The following is a 14,145-nucleotide window of genomic DNA, read 5'->3' as shown; positions in this document are numbered from 1 at the left end:
GTGACAGTTTTAATCGGTAGACGTGTCCCTTCCTTACCGAGTGAGACACCCAAGTATTCAGTGAGTGATGTAATGTCCCCCTTTTCCCCAAAGAGACAAGGGCAACAACAGGGGGGAATGCCTCTGTCACATTATTTCCCCCCACTGAGGCGCGCCAGCTGCTTACAGTTGCTTAATGGCTACGAGCTGTCACAGGGCATCACAGCCCGCTGCCACACAGGAGCGGCAGATGCTTTAATTGCACAATGACTTGTAGGTTGTCAGCAGCAATTATACCAGCTTCCACCTGAGGGCACCCAAAGAACACGGTCTACTCCTCACGCAGGTGAGACTCAGGCCTCAGGAGCTGGCAGCTGCACATAAACCTGATCTTAGTCTTCTTTCTGTACAGAGAAGAGACACAGAGAGATTCCAAGTCTCTTTTTAGCTTAATGGTTAAGCCATGTGCTGAAAAGATCTGAGCAGGACTGTCAGACAGCAGGCTCAGGAACCCAAAATCATATTTAGACATCAAATATTAATCCACTGTTGTCACCTTAGGGCCCACTGCTCACCATGCTGCGGCAGGTCGTGGTTTGTAGAGTTTGAGTAATTTTGCTCATTATTAATTCATGTCTTTTTGTTTTTTCTTTGTGATTCAGGGGAAGCTCATTCACCACTGCCAGACCCTCAGTTATTATCACTGGGAGGAAGAAAATAAACCGGTGAGTTCAAAGCTTTGCTGCAACATACTCTAGCCCACATTTGTTCAAGTAGCTTGATGGTGCGTTATATATACAGATCTGAGAAAACACAGTTTAATGTGCTCAAATTTGTGCCCCATTCTATTTATAGGCTCTGATGAAATGATAAACACACACAGTGACCTTATGTTTGTGTCTTGTCCAATCAAATAGCTGAAAGATGTCCCAAGTCCCATGTTTGTTTTGAGCCACAAGACAAATTATACACACTTGTATGAATTCCTTTGGTCAACAGCTGCCATCTCGGTGTCAGATAAAACCAAGAGCCAAAGTCTGGGAACCATTAGATGCCTCCAGCACTCCCATAGTGTACACAAGTGCATATACATAGAGCAAGTGCAGTCACGCTATGCACAAAAGGCGCACATGCTCACACGCAAATCATTGCTATGCTCTTTGTATCTGCCAGCTGATGCAGATGATAGGGCTACAGATGAGTGCAGGCTAACCAGTGACTAGAGGCTACATGTGGTTTCACAGACAATAGCAGGCCTCAGGAGGAGAGCATTCAAACCTAAGAAGCCTGCTGAGATATAAATGAAGATACAGTTGTAACCCTTTTTTTGTAATGTATCATTATTGATAGGCAGTTTTTGTTCAAGTGTTAATGTGGCCGTACTAACAGGTATGTAAATGTGAATGCTATCTTGAGGATGAAAAATTATCATTCTTGTCTCCTAAGTGTATTTTTTAAAATCAAAAATAAATATTTTCAGTGGAGTCTATTATGGCAGGACGGTAGTGTTTTGTAGGTGTCCTGTATTTTGCCATAGTGTCAGCAGGGGGTGTCCAAAATCAGGCTAGAGAGAAGGAGAGACCTGTGTTTGTGTGAAGCAGCTCACCAGGCAGTGCTCCAGTTTGTAGTCGCTGACATTTTGGAACCAGTGGGTCAGCAAAATGGAGAAACCATGGAGATGTATCAAAACCAGTGAGACTTTTGATCATGGGATTGTTGTGTGTAATTTATTGTGGCTCTTTGCAGGGAACTGACCGTTAACATTATTGCACAAGTAGGTTTCAGGTGTTGCTTTCTACTCCCAAGTGGAACAGAGCTGGAAACCAGGGCATGGACTGAATATAGAAAGATCTACAGGCCTAAATCTAAACAAAAGACGTGTGTCTGCGTGCATGTGTGAATGTGTGTGTACTCACGTGCATTTTTCTTGGGTGTGAAATTGTCAATGATGTCATGATGGAGGAGGGAATATTGATAGTTAGACGGATAACAATGAGGCCGGCCTATTCGTGGCCTGCACTCACATGCACACACAGCACACCTACAGACACACACATGGCCAGACACACGGCATCATCATCGTCACAGAGGGAGCAAGGCTCATAATTGGACAGAGGTGTCTGTAGATAATGAAGCCAGACCTCACACCTGCCAAACCTTGCGGATTTCACTTGACTGGCCACTTAAATCTTCCTCACTCTGCGGGTCTGGAGGGCAAGAGAGTGAGTAAGAAACTAATGGGGGAAAAAAAGCATGCGCTACAGGGAGGATCCCTGTCAGCATGAGTGTAGCGTGGACCCCCCTCCCCCCAGCTTCCCATCCCACCTACCTCAGCCCCCACAGCTCGTTCCATACTGCACCCACCTCTCTTCACTCCACTGTAAATCCTCTGGTGTCAAGGATTTCAGACAGAAAATGGGGAAATGCTGCACCAGCTATTTTGTTTCAAACTCTCAAAACACTCGCTTCTCCCAAGTTGTCTTTGGTGACAGCGTTGTGTGCGAGAAGCGTATTGTGCCAGCTTTTAGTGGGGTGTCATTCGAGGTGCTGAAAGGGAAATCAGATAGACGCTCAGCGGAGAAATACTTCTATATAGAAAGTTTACCTGACAGTTATCAGTGAAGGTGTGACACTGTATCAGTGCTAGCAAAACCGTACACCAATTAGGGAGCGAGTTTACCCTAGCGAAATCTTAATGATTTATGAGAAACAAAGTGGAATTTCACTCATCTTTATTGTAAGTTGATCCATAGGTGGAATCACTTGGAAGGTTAAGATTAGAACAGCAGTACATAAAAGTCTATTTTATTCTACTGTATTCTATTCTAGAAATACACAGACAGGAGCGAGAGACAGCTGAGTGGTACAGTATCACTCTTTGTTAGCTTGTCATGAAGTCAGTCATGTCAGCTTTTACATATGTGCTTGTGTCTGCTGTCAGAGGGTTAGAGTGATACAGTAAATGGTAAGAATCAATACCTTTGTAGTGCTAACAGTCACAAAGACAGGCTGGTAGCGTGGCTTGTGGGTTAGCTGGATCCACGCAGCCTGGGTATATCTGTTGTATTTTAATCTTTATGCTGCTGATATTGGATATAAAGGATAAACAGGTGCTTGTCAAACTCTGCTGTCTGCTACCGAAAGTCAAGCCATGTGTTAATGCTTTGACTTTAGGGCTAAAGTAAGGTTACCTGGAGAACCTCAGTTTACTTCTCAGTGCTTAGAAACAGAGATACAGTACAGAGGCAGCAGTGGTCCCTGTTGGACAGTTACATGCACGTCTGTATGTGCAAACAGAGAAGTGGCGAGGCGTCAGTGGAACTGTGTATGACGCACTCAAATTGGTGGGTTTGTTGGAAGATAAGGACGTAACTTCCCAATATTCAATTGTGTGCAAAATCTGAATGATTTCTAAAATCATTCCCTTTTCACTGGAGCTTTCATTCAACATGAAAGGAGCCAGAAAACCCAGCAAAGGGTAGTAGAATAATCATGGCGGCATTCAGATGAATTTTCCAGTGTCCAGGCCAGGTGGGAAGGAAAACGAGTCCAGGTGTCTCACCTGGCCTGTGACACCCATGAGGAAAACAGCAAGAAGCACTAGCCTCTGTGGAGATGGATAGTATCACATGTCCACCTGGAGCTTGAGCTCTAAGTGCTGTGCATACTGAGGTGCTAGCTCACCTCATCTTCCGCTGTGATATATTATAGATGGACAAAAAGCTGTGTGAGCACAGCCAGTTTTAGGAAATGTGCTGTAACTGTAGACCCTGGATCATCACCGGCCCATCCTCTACCAGCTTGCGCTGCCACACAGAGACACTTTTAGTAGTTGGGCAACATTTGCTAATGTGGATCTTCTTTCCAAATCGCAGTGATAAGCAACACTGAAATAAAATCACACGGAAACCAGAGGCTTATCAAGATGCAACTGTGTGATAATACAAGAATTATCCATCACCATCCGTCATGTATTTGTTTGCAGGAAACACATTACATGGATCTTAATTGAAATATTATTTTACCTTCATTTGAATTATTTATGACGCTGCTGACTAGATTTATACCTTAGAGAAAAACATGAACACATTATGTGATGCAAGAATGTGTGTGTGCATGTGAGCATTTCTCATATATTATTCAAAGTGTAGAGTCAGAATATGGTCTTACGTGGCCATATGAAGGATATCAAAGGGCCTGTCTTTGATACAATTTTCTTGCGATCCACTGGCCAGAGCTGAGCTGTCCGTTGGCCTACCGCTGCTAATGAGATCGAGGGATACAATTGAGAGTGGTGGGCTGGCTGTCATCCGCTAGGTGATGGTCTTAAGACTAAGCAGTGATACTTCATTAATTAACCTTCACATTCTATGTAGATCTGCTCATCAAGATGCAGTTAATTAAAGAAAGGTCATTCCAAGGGCTGCTGGGAAGCGGCATTATTACAATGGAGGGATGGCACTGCTTCGAGCGAGATAACACAGGGGAGGGGGGCAGGGAGGAGGCGATCACCCAGTCACTGCTGAAATGGCAGACGACTTGCCAAAGCCGCTTTCTGAACTCCTGACTGTGGGCCACCTTAGTTTTGGGAAATGTGTATTTTTTTTGTTGTTTATAGATTTTATTTCTTACGTTCTCCTTTTTTTTCCTGTAGAAAGATTCTGTTGAAAAGCTCTAATGGAGAAAGCCTCAGTAAAATATTCATTACACTCAATTGACAGCATCTATCTTTTAGCATAGCTTTTCTCTTGTCTTTGCAGCTCTGTGTCTTCCCTTCCAATGTACTTTCCCAGATCTTGCTCAGTGTACAGAAAAAATGCCATCTTGAGTAAATAAAAGGAGAGGAATTCACCGGGATATGAAATAGTTATGTGTCATCTGTGGGCGAACTCAACTTCTGGGTGGTGACCTATTCATTTTGACTTCTATCAGACTGTGTTTGTCACTATCTGCTAAAGTAGGACTCAAAATATTTAGTCTTATATATTCTGTTCCCTCTTAGGCTCTTATCAATCAGGATTGCAGGACAGAGATGATTAGAGAAGCTTAGTATGTGATAATGTGTTTGTAGAACTGCATCTTGGCCGGTCACACCAGTGAGATCAGACTTAGTGTTACAAATGGCTTTCCATAATTTTTTGCCAAGCTTTATTTTGTGATCATGGCACCCCTCCTCTCAGCGCTGTCTTGTTTGGAACCCTGATGCCAGTTTTTCACAATGTTGCTGTACTGCAAAATTGTAGCGAGACATCAATGCCTCCCATGTCCACTCAGTCCTCCCGTAGTTATCCCTGAGTGTCTTTTGGCATTGCTTCCACTGACAGGTGTAAAGACAAATGAGAAAGGGTGTGCTAGTGTGCACACACACGCATTCAAGTGTGTGTGCGTATATAGCCCTCCCACCCCACTACAATACAGTAACTGCTGACCCTGGACACAGTGCCATTATGGCAGACGAGGCAGGGCTCCCTTGGCAGTGGCTGGGGCGGCTGGTTGCTAGGTGGAGAGACATTACCGCGGGCCTCTGCAATAATTTATCCTAAGAGCGCGGCGAGCCGTCATGTAGCCCCTGACAGAGAGCTGCAGTACTTTATCAGCCTGCCTGTAAATCAGCCATGTGTGGGTGCAGACGGCAACATTGTTTGATCTCTTTCAGACACTCTAATAATCTGCTCCCCTCTGATTGATACCTTCACACAACAAAGCACATTACACCACCAAACCACAGCAGCCATCAGTGTGTGTGTACGTGCATGTGCTAATGTTTGTCTGTAACAAGTGTGCGTGTGTCTTTCTGGTGGTCATCAGTATTGCCAGTGGCCTGGGGAGGGAGAGGGAGGGGATGAATGAGTCTTCTGCAGAAACACAGGGTCATTTGGAGTCTCTAAACCAATGACAGGCTAACGGGTTCACAACACGATCACTGGATGAAGGGATGGGGATTGGGAGGGGGTGAGAGAGAGACAGAGTGAGAGGCAGTGCCACCAACCTCAACAAATCCAGCAAACAGATAAAGAGCTACTGAAGCAGTTATTCTCTTTTAAAATGGCGGCAGTTTGGTAAATGTGAATTGTGTAAAGAGGCCTGATATTACTGCCAGATTGTCTCACGTCTGATGTAGATGCATGTAAACGTCACATCTTACATGTATAAACCTTACAGACTGCACAAAGACAATTTCCATTTTGCTGTAAAACGATATAAAATAAAGCTGAAAGAACATTTTAGCATTGTTGCAAATTTCAGCATAGCCACTATTTTTGGAAATTAATGTGTAGTTCACGCTTTGACAGTGATAGCAAATGCAGCTGAATGCTTGTGTCTTTTCTTTAAAATGCAGATACAGTAGATATTTTTATTCCGCTCATGGCCCTCTGTCAAATCAGAGGGAACTGCATCCTATCCAGATTCCACCTCCTTGCTTGATGTGGCTCATATACAAAGGAGAGCAATGTCCTGTCCAACAATACCCGTGCCATTTGTGCCGCTCAGCTTCAGAATGTCATTGGTTTGAGTGTGACAGTAAAACATAACTCTGCTTTTTCTGGGGGTTGCATTGGAACATGGCTTCCAATTATTCAGCTCCAAATTCAATAGCAATTTTCTGCTCAATGAAATAGTGGTTTCAATCTCTGGAGTAATGTCACTTTAGAGAGATTTTCAAAACGGCATGTCTCTGAGTGAATAGATGGACACAGGAGGATTTTAATTTTGCTAGAGGAAATGACACTTGTCTGCCAAAGCTTGGCATTTATTGATGAAGAGAATACCTCTTCAGATACTATAGAATCTACAGCATGACTACAGATATAGTGTTTTTACTCCAGTCATTTTGTTCAAATACCTGAAAGGTTAGAATATGCCAACAAGATACATAACCTTATGATTGTGTTTGGTCAGATGGAGTCCATTTTTCTACAGTGCAGCATTAAAAGCAGCTCTGAACAATAAAAAAATGCAATTATAAGTGTGTTTGTGTGTAATATATCAGTAGCCCATCCAGGGCCCCATAATGAATGCAATGCAACGTGCGATCACTGAGCCGTGTGTATGCCCCGCTCAATGCATCTCTGAAAATAAACAGAGCAATGGAAATGGTTCTCATTAGTGTTGTTTTCATATTAAGTCCCACAGACAAGGTTGACAAACCCAGCTCCCTGTGCCAGGCTCCTCAGGGACCATCACTTCAATACAGCTAGGGCAAACAACACCAGCCGATACCAACACCATTACCACCTCCTATAGTTACTTATTCTCCCCTCCCCTCCCTCCCTGTGGAGTGCTCTGTCTACACAGACCAGAGGAAAATGCATTAAGATCTTCAGGCAGCATAGAGAAAGAGTCCTGTTTTCATTTATCACCATTGCTATTGGCCCTAAAAGGGACAAATGTCTGTTCTCCGTCTCTGTGCTATTAGAATTGGAGAAGTGTGTGCGATGTGTATGAGATGGAAGTTATTTTGTGCTCCAGAGAGAATCCACTGCAAGGGAACAGGTGTGCTGAGCTTCTGGCTTCCACCATGTGTTCCACTTGTTTCATCTGCACCTGTTTCCCAGCTCCTATATGTGATGATCAAAACACTTGATTAACTATAAAGTGTGCCACACTATCACTGCCTCCGAATGTTTCTTTTAACAGTCACATATCATAATGAAGTAATTAATTTGTGCAGCATAAATGTCAAAGTCATTTGCCAGACAAATATGTCCAACTTTCATTTGCTTCTTTGCAGTTGATGAGTGAGTGATTTAAAGCACAGTAAAATAAGCTCATGAAAGCATTAAAGATTTTAATGAATAAGGTACATTTTGTTCACAGAGTCAGAGAAACACAAGTCAAATGTGAATTTTCAGCGTTTTTTTAAAATTACAATCCAGTTCTAACATCTGAAACCCAAAGATATTTGGTTTGCTCTCATATAACATAAACAAAAAGCTGCAAATACACACATTTCAGACGTAGGCACTAGAGAATATTTGACTTTGGTGCTTGAAATATGACTTAAACTGTTAATCAATTCTTAAAAGATGTGCAGTTTAACTTGCTGTCGATTGACTTATCCATAAATAGACAAATTCTTCTGGCTCAGATCCCTACTTCTGTTACTTATTCTTCTAAAGTCATTGACCTGCCTTTTAACTTGAACACAACTTGATATTACACTGTACTGATAGGATATAATAATTGTATACTGTAGCTACTACTTTTAAAGTAATTATAGGTTTCAGCTCTATCTTTATGGCCAAAATTGGGTAACTTGTCTCTAAATGTGACTGTAAGTTAAAGTGAACACGGTACAAGCTGACACAAATGGAGAAATATAATCACATTGTTTGTATCTGCATGCCAGTTCACCCAGTTCTGACACGGCTCTGTTTGCTGCATTCACTGTTTCAGTAGGTTCAGTCCTGGAACAAGTACATCAGCCACAGCGATGTGTCTGAGAGAAGTAAAAGAACATAAACAGTGTTTGTCACCATGGCTGAACAGACAGAAAAAGAAAGACCTGTACAGAAACCTAGTAGGCCTGTTACACAGTAGGCATTTTGCTTTGGCATAGTAGGAAAGTGCAGGTCTTACTAATAACATGAACAGGGACTCCATACTGTTGACATGCCCCAGTAAGTCGTGGCAGTGAGACAATGAGTCAGCATGCACAATAACAGGATGCTGGCTGTGTCCAAGATCACTCACACTCACTCACTGCTCCTTATATATGAACAGTAAACAGAGATTTCAGACACATATCCTACTAATCATCATCATTTTGCATCATCACTAACAGTCATAAAGCCACTCAGTGGTCATCTTAACAAAGCGTGGAGTGTTGTATGGTGGCAGAAAGTAGTGTCCACTCCTATTTACATTCCATTATGGAATTTTTGAGTGCACTATACAGTGGATAGATTTACACATGCAGCATTCAGACACCACAGCAAAATGGTAAACACAGTATATAGTTCATTATATAGTGAGTTGTGAGTGATTTCAGACACATCCCCTGAAACTGAAGCAGCTAAATGGAATTTTTAAATGTACACCTGTGTGTCTACCATGAAAAGGGCCAGTTAAAGGATGAGGTTGGTCATAGTTCCAACACTCCCCATGCAAACACTGCCTCTGCTCACGGTTAATGTCCGTCAGCTTCCAACCTGGATCAGCTTGTTCATCTGAGCTTCAGAAACAATTAAAAACACATCAGTGAGCACACTGCTGCACTGGGTGACTTGTTTCTTCATTAAAAAAACACCAGACCCACATTTGTTAAAAATGTTGCCTCAGAAGTCTGTGGCACAGACGAGCTGACCCAGGACTGGCTCACAGACATGAACTGTGAGTAGAGGCTTTAGTCTCTGTGTGTGGAGTGTGGAAAACACTGTTAATATAGAAAATGACCGCCCTTACCCTTTAAATGAAAGTGTAAAAGAAACCTGCCGCACTGTCAACTGACATAAAACGTCTGAGAAGTGCGGGAAAGAAGATTTAAATAATCACCGCTAACTGTTGATTTATGCAGTTTGTAAATGTGAGTGTTCGTAGATGGCATCTTCTGTGTGTGTGTCTCTGGCACAATCTGGCCCTCTTCCTGACATGGACGAGCTCCTTGGCCCACCTGAGCTGTGATTTGGCAGGGTGCATCACGCTGCTGCAGGCTACTGTAAATATCACCTTTCTTGTTATCTCCAAGACCTGCTTTTCCAGTAAACAGAGGAACATGTAATTCAATATTCAGTGTCGGGCCATTTGCTTTCAGAGGACATCTAGGTGACATGACTTAGTGGCCCCGGAATGAACATAAAGATGAATAAGTAATGGCCATATAAAGAGGATATTTGCACTCCGATATCCCCCCCCCCTTTTTTTTAGATTAATGCTTTTGATCACTGAGAAAGTGGTAACACAAAACGAGCAGAAGGTCTCACCACAAACCGGCACTTTAGGCTTCTGGAGTGAGTGATTGATTTCTTTTTAAGTTCTCATCAGTAATTTTGCCGATCGTGCATGATATTTCTGACAGAGTTACCTCATGCTTTCATACGTGACACTGGCGGTGATGACTCCAACTAGCTGGCACGTTACAGTTTATTGACAATAATGTCAGTATTGAGCTGCATGTCCCACATTAAAATGAATTGGTCGTCCTCTGCAGTACTGTTGTTGGTCCCCCTGGTATTTTGTAATTTGTTGCAGTGTTTGTGTTCTCTTTCACACTTTAATATCACGTTATTGCTTCAATTTGTGCTGCAAGAAAAAGTTGGGTTTCATTTTGTGGGATTAACTTACTGCGTAGCGCACGTCTCAAGGTATTTGTTGTGTTTTGTTTTACCCATAAATTATTTAGAAGCTTCAAAAGCAGAGAATGGGTGAGACGACCGAATGTCCTGTCTCTCTCAGCAATCTCAGTCAGATGTTTAATTTGGTCTGCTAGCGTGGAACAGCACTCGCCACGACTGGGATTAGGCGGTTGGCTGGGTAATTTCCCTGAAGGAGGAGCATGTTAAATTGGAGAATAATGATAAAGGAGGAACTAAACATTTGAAGCAAAGAAATATGAACTCATGATTGCTACATGTGCTTGAAGTTGTCATGGATCTTTACCTCAATTTGAAATACTGTGCAGAAGTAGGGGCCGGATTTATAAAATCAAAACCACGCATTTCAGCTTGTTAGTCAGTAGATGGTGCTTTAAAGTGAAGCCTGCAGTGATGCTGTAATCATCCTTCACCCGGTCATTTTTCATAATTTACTGAACATGGTAAAGTTCACAAGGTCTATTAATGAAAGATTTCCTGTTTTTCTTTACACTCTGTAGCACTTTTTAAAAATGCTAATGGACTCCAACAAGCACCTGAGCAGGGATGAAAGTGCCCTAATTCCTGCTCAAAAGGTCACCGAGATGAGTTATAGCGGTATAAGCACCTGAAAGCTATTCCCTTGTTAGATTTGACAAAGGGAGGCTGCCATTTTCCCCCTTAAAAATAGTGTTGGGTAATAAATGATCATTTGTGGAATGTGGTTGCTACCGGCAGTGACTTTTCCTCGGACATAACTTTACTGCTGGCTGATTTACATCCCCAAAGTTGTCCCCCAAATATTTAAAATGAGCATTTTATTCATGATGCACAGCAGACGGCAGTGACACACGCTAGAGCTCTTATTGTGCTGCTTAGTGGAAGTGTCTAATTAGTTGGCCATGAAAAATGCAGGCGTGGCTGTTTTACCCTCATCGTCTGTTTGACTCAACAACACTATGGGCTTTTGTACCAGATTAGCAGTTATACACCCAGAATCAGCACAATATAAAATAAGTGTATGCCCACACTTTGCTTTCCCATCATCTCGTTACCAACATGTGCATGCTACTGTCAATTATAAAACATAGTGGTCTCTGGATAAGCATAAGCAGGCTCCGTGCGCACATCAGCATATGCGCTCGTCCTTCTCAGGTCCCTTAACAGGTCCCAGAAAGGTGCTCCTGGTGTGGATGCGGGGCTGTAGAGCAGGGATCACAGTGACAGTTTCAGGTGGAGGAGTCTATTAATAGTTTACGTCTCAGCCAAGGCATTTCATCATTTTTGGTGTCTGAGGGCTTCCTGCTTCAAAAAAAGGGGGGCGAAGTTATGCATCTCAATCTAGCTCTTCATATTTCATGCTGTTGAGGATTATAAATAAAAGGACAGACTTTGACCTGGGCTATTAGTTACCTGGGATCCTGTGGGTGGATGGTGCTTTATCTTCTGTCAGCTTGTGGTGTTTTTCCTTCAGAAAGCAGCAGGATTACAATCAGAATGTTTGGGATGCTATATGAGATAAGAGCCCTGCTGCCTGGAAGTGAAATGATGGTGGGGCTGATGAACAAAAAAAAAAACCCAGAAAAAAATCATCCAAAAGGGAGCATCCGAATGGAACAAGGTGGAGAATTTGACAGTAGGTCAAGCTATGGGTCAGTCTAAAGTACCACTCTGGTGATTGTTGTTTTCCCCTTTGTATGACTCTCTTGTTTTGACCACGCAAACTGGCCAAAAGTCCCTGGAGACAAGCCCCTCTGACAGAGTGATGAGGAAAATAGAAAGCTAGAAAGCTCCCACTCTCTCACCTTCCCCCGTGGTCCAATAGCCGGGCCCAACATATAGCGTGCCACAGCAGCCTGTCAGTGCTTCTTGTTGTTGGACAGACCTTTGATCTTGAACAAATAGAGAGACAAGTCTCAGAGCAATTGCCTCGGGGCATAAGGAAATATGGGCACCACAAAGGGTCAAATTCTGGAAGAAGGCTGTAAAATGAAAACATTTATTGCCGTCTTTATGGCTTCGTTCCCTATGGCAATTTCATTATCTATGGACAATGGCAGGGCTTTGTTCCCATTATCAGTGAAATCTCTAGTGTCTGATGTGTTGAAAATGAAAGTGATGTATGTCAGTCTGAATACATTTCATACTGTGTCACGGTGGCTGTGTTCAGTATTTTAAGGTGAAATTTGATCACAGGTGCTTAGAGACGCAGCTAATACAAAAATACTAGAAGTTTTGCATCTCATTGTGTTTCTGTCAAATCTAGATTGACATCCCTCACTTGAAGTTAATGATTTTTTTTTTCTGTGACCGCTCACTTGCTAACCACCTGAAACCTCACACATTGACTTTTCTCCACAGATTGCAACTCATCCATTTTTTAATTGTGTTCATTTTTACCTGGGTCCCACTGGACCTGCAGCAGCGGTGGTCACTGTCATCCTTTCGCTCTGACAAGAGCAGAGAGCGAGAGAATGGTGCCACGCCACTTTCCACCCCAAGTTGATGTGTCAGGCTTATCACACAGCCGAGCGATCCTGAGGTGACATCCTCCACTGAATCGGTGACATTTCACGGATGGTGCAAATCTATCCATCTTTGTCAAGCATCCACCTCGATTTTAGCATTCCCCGAGTTAGCATATTGATCACTAAGAAACGCATGAGTGAGGACTTCTTGTTTTCTGCTCCTTAAAATGGGCACTGTGAGTCCACTGACCTCCTCTGTCAGAGTCTACTGCCGTGGGCCTTAATCTGCCCTCTTCAAAGTTGCATAAAATATGGAGTCCTTTTGTCATTCAGGTCCAAGAGCTCACCAGAGACTTTCTTTGCCGCTTTACTTCTTTGTGTCAAAAACTTCTCTGGGGGAAAGTTTCAACAAAGTTTGCTGCCTCCGAGTAGTGTCATTTTCATTATATGAGACTAGTAATCTCTCAAGTCAGCTCTTTATGCTACATATTTTTAATTTCTAAGTGAGTGTGTGTAGTTTCCTTGTATCAGGAAGTTTACTGTTCTGTGAGCTCCGAACCAATTCATTATGCTGGCAGCCATATCAAGGAGTGGTTTCCTCACCTGTCAAAATGTGAAGGTGTTTAAGTGCATATGTGTTCAATAAACCAAGGAGCTATGCTTACCAACAACAGAGCCTTGTTTCAGTTAAATTGCTGTGGCGGATTATGAAAAAAACAGGTAGGAAAGAGCCCCTTTGATGACAGAGAAAGTCCTAGCCACCTGGGTCCAGCAGTGTGTAAACTATAGCACCTTCTGTTATTTGTGTTAGGGCGTGTAATGTAATAATTGATTAATAACGCAAAGCTTTAGGGAAAACCATAACCCCTAAAATGAGGGTGATGATTGTGCTTGTGCCGAAGCAAATCAACAGCGACAGAATAGCACCAGGGATTACAGCATCTGCAGTCGGTGGTGTTGAGGTTAACCTATCCTGTGATTACAAAACACGTTTCCCAGGAGCAGGTGTTACATTGACACTGTTGTGATCATGAGCAAAGTCTGCTGCAAACTGAAGCTTGTGCACACACACACACACACACACACACACACACACACACACACACACACACTCACAGTGAAGCACCCAATCACACAGAGAGGCTTAGAGTGCAGTAAGGAAAGAATGGCTGCTTCCCCAACCGTATGCTTTTGGCCTCTATGCCTGTGAGACCCATGTGAAAACATGAATGAGAAGCCTGCAAATCGATAGGGACAAGAGATCTAGTGTCTAGCAAATCCAATGCAGACTGACAGGTTCTCCATGTAATCTCCTACAATTGTGCTGCAAGGGGAAAGATTATCCTTCTCTGACTGGCTGGTAAAAGGTTGCTTTGCTGTAGTTCATGTCTGTCTGAAGGGAAAGA

General features: G+C 42.9%; 1 protein-coding gene across 1 annotated transcript in view; it reads left to right on the top strand.

Annotated features, from left to right (window-relative positions):
• Positions 1-640: 640 nt before the first annotated feature.
• tshz2 (teashirt zinc finger homeobox 2) overlaps positions 641-14,145 on the top strand; it is a 96,797-nt gene continuing 83,292 nt past the window's right edge. The window contains exon 1 of the mRNA XM_020619002.1: positions 641-704. The gene's annotated coding sequence lies outside the window, so the exon portion shown is untranslated. The remainder of the gene's footprint in view (positions 705-14,145) is intronic.

The sequence above is a fragment of the Monopterus albus genome, unplaced genomic scaffold (genome assembly GCF_001952655.1).
Source record: "Monopterus albus unplaced genomic scaffold, M_albus_1.0 scaffold212.1, whole genome shotgun sequence".
In the NCBI taxonomy this organism is placed as follows: Eukaryota; Metazoa; Chordata; class Actinopteri; order Synbranchiformes; family Synbranchidae; genus Monopterus; species Monopterus albus.
Note: the sequence above shows the minus strand (reverse complement) of the source record. Positions and strands in the feature narration are given on the sequence as shown.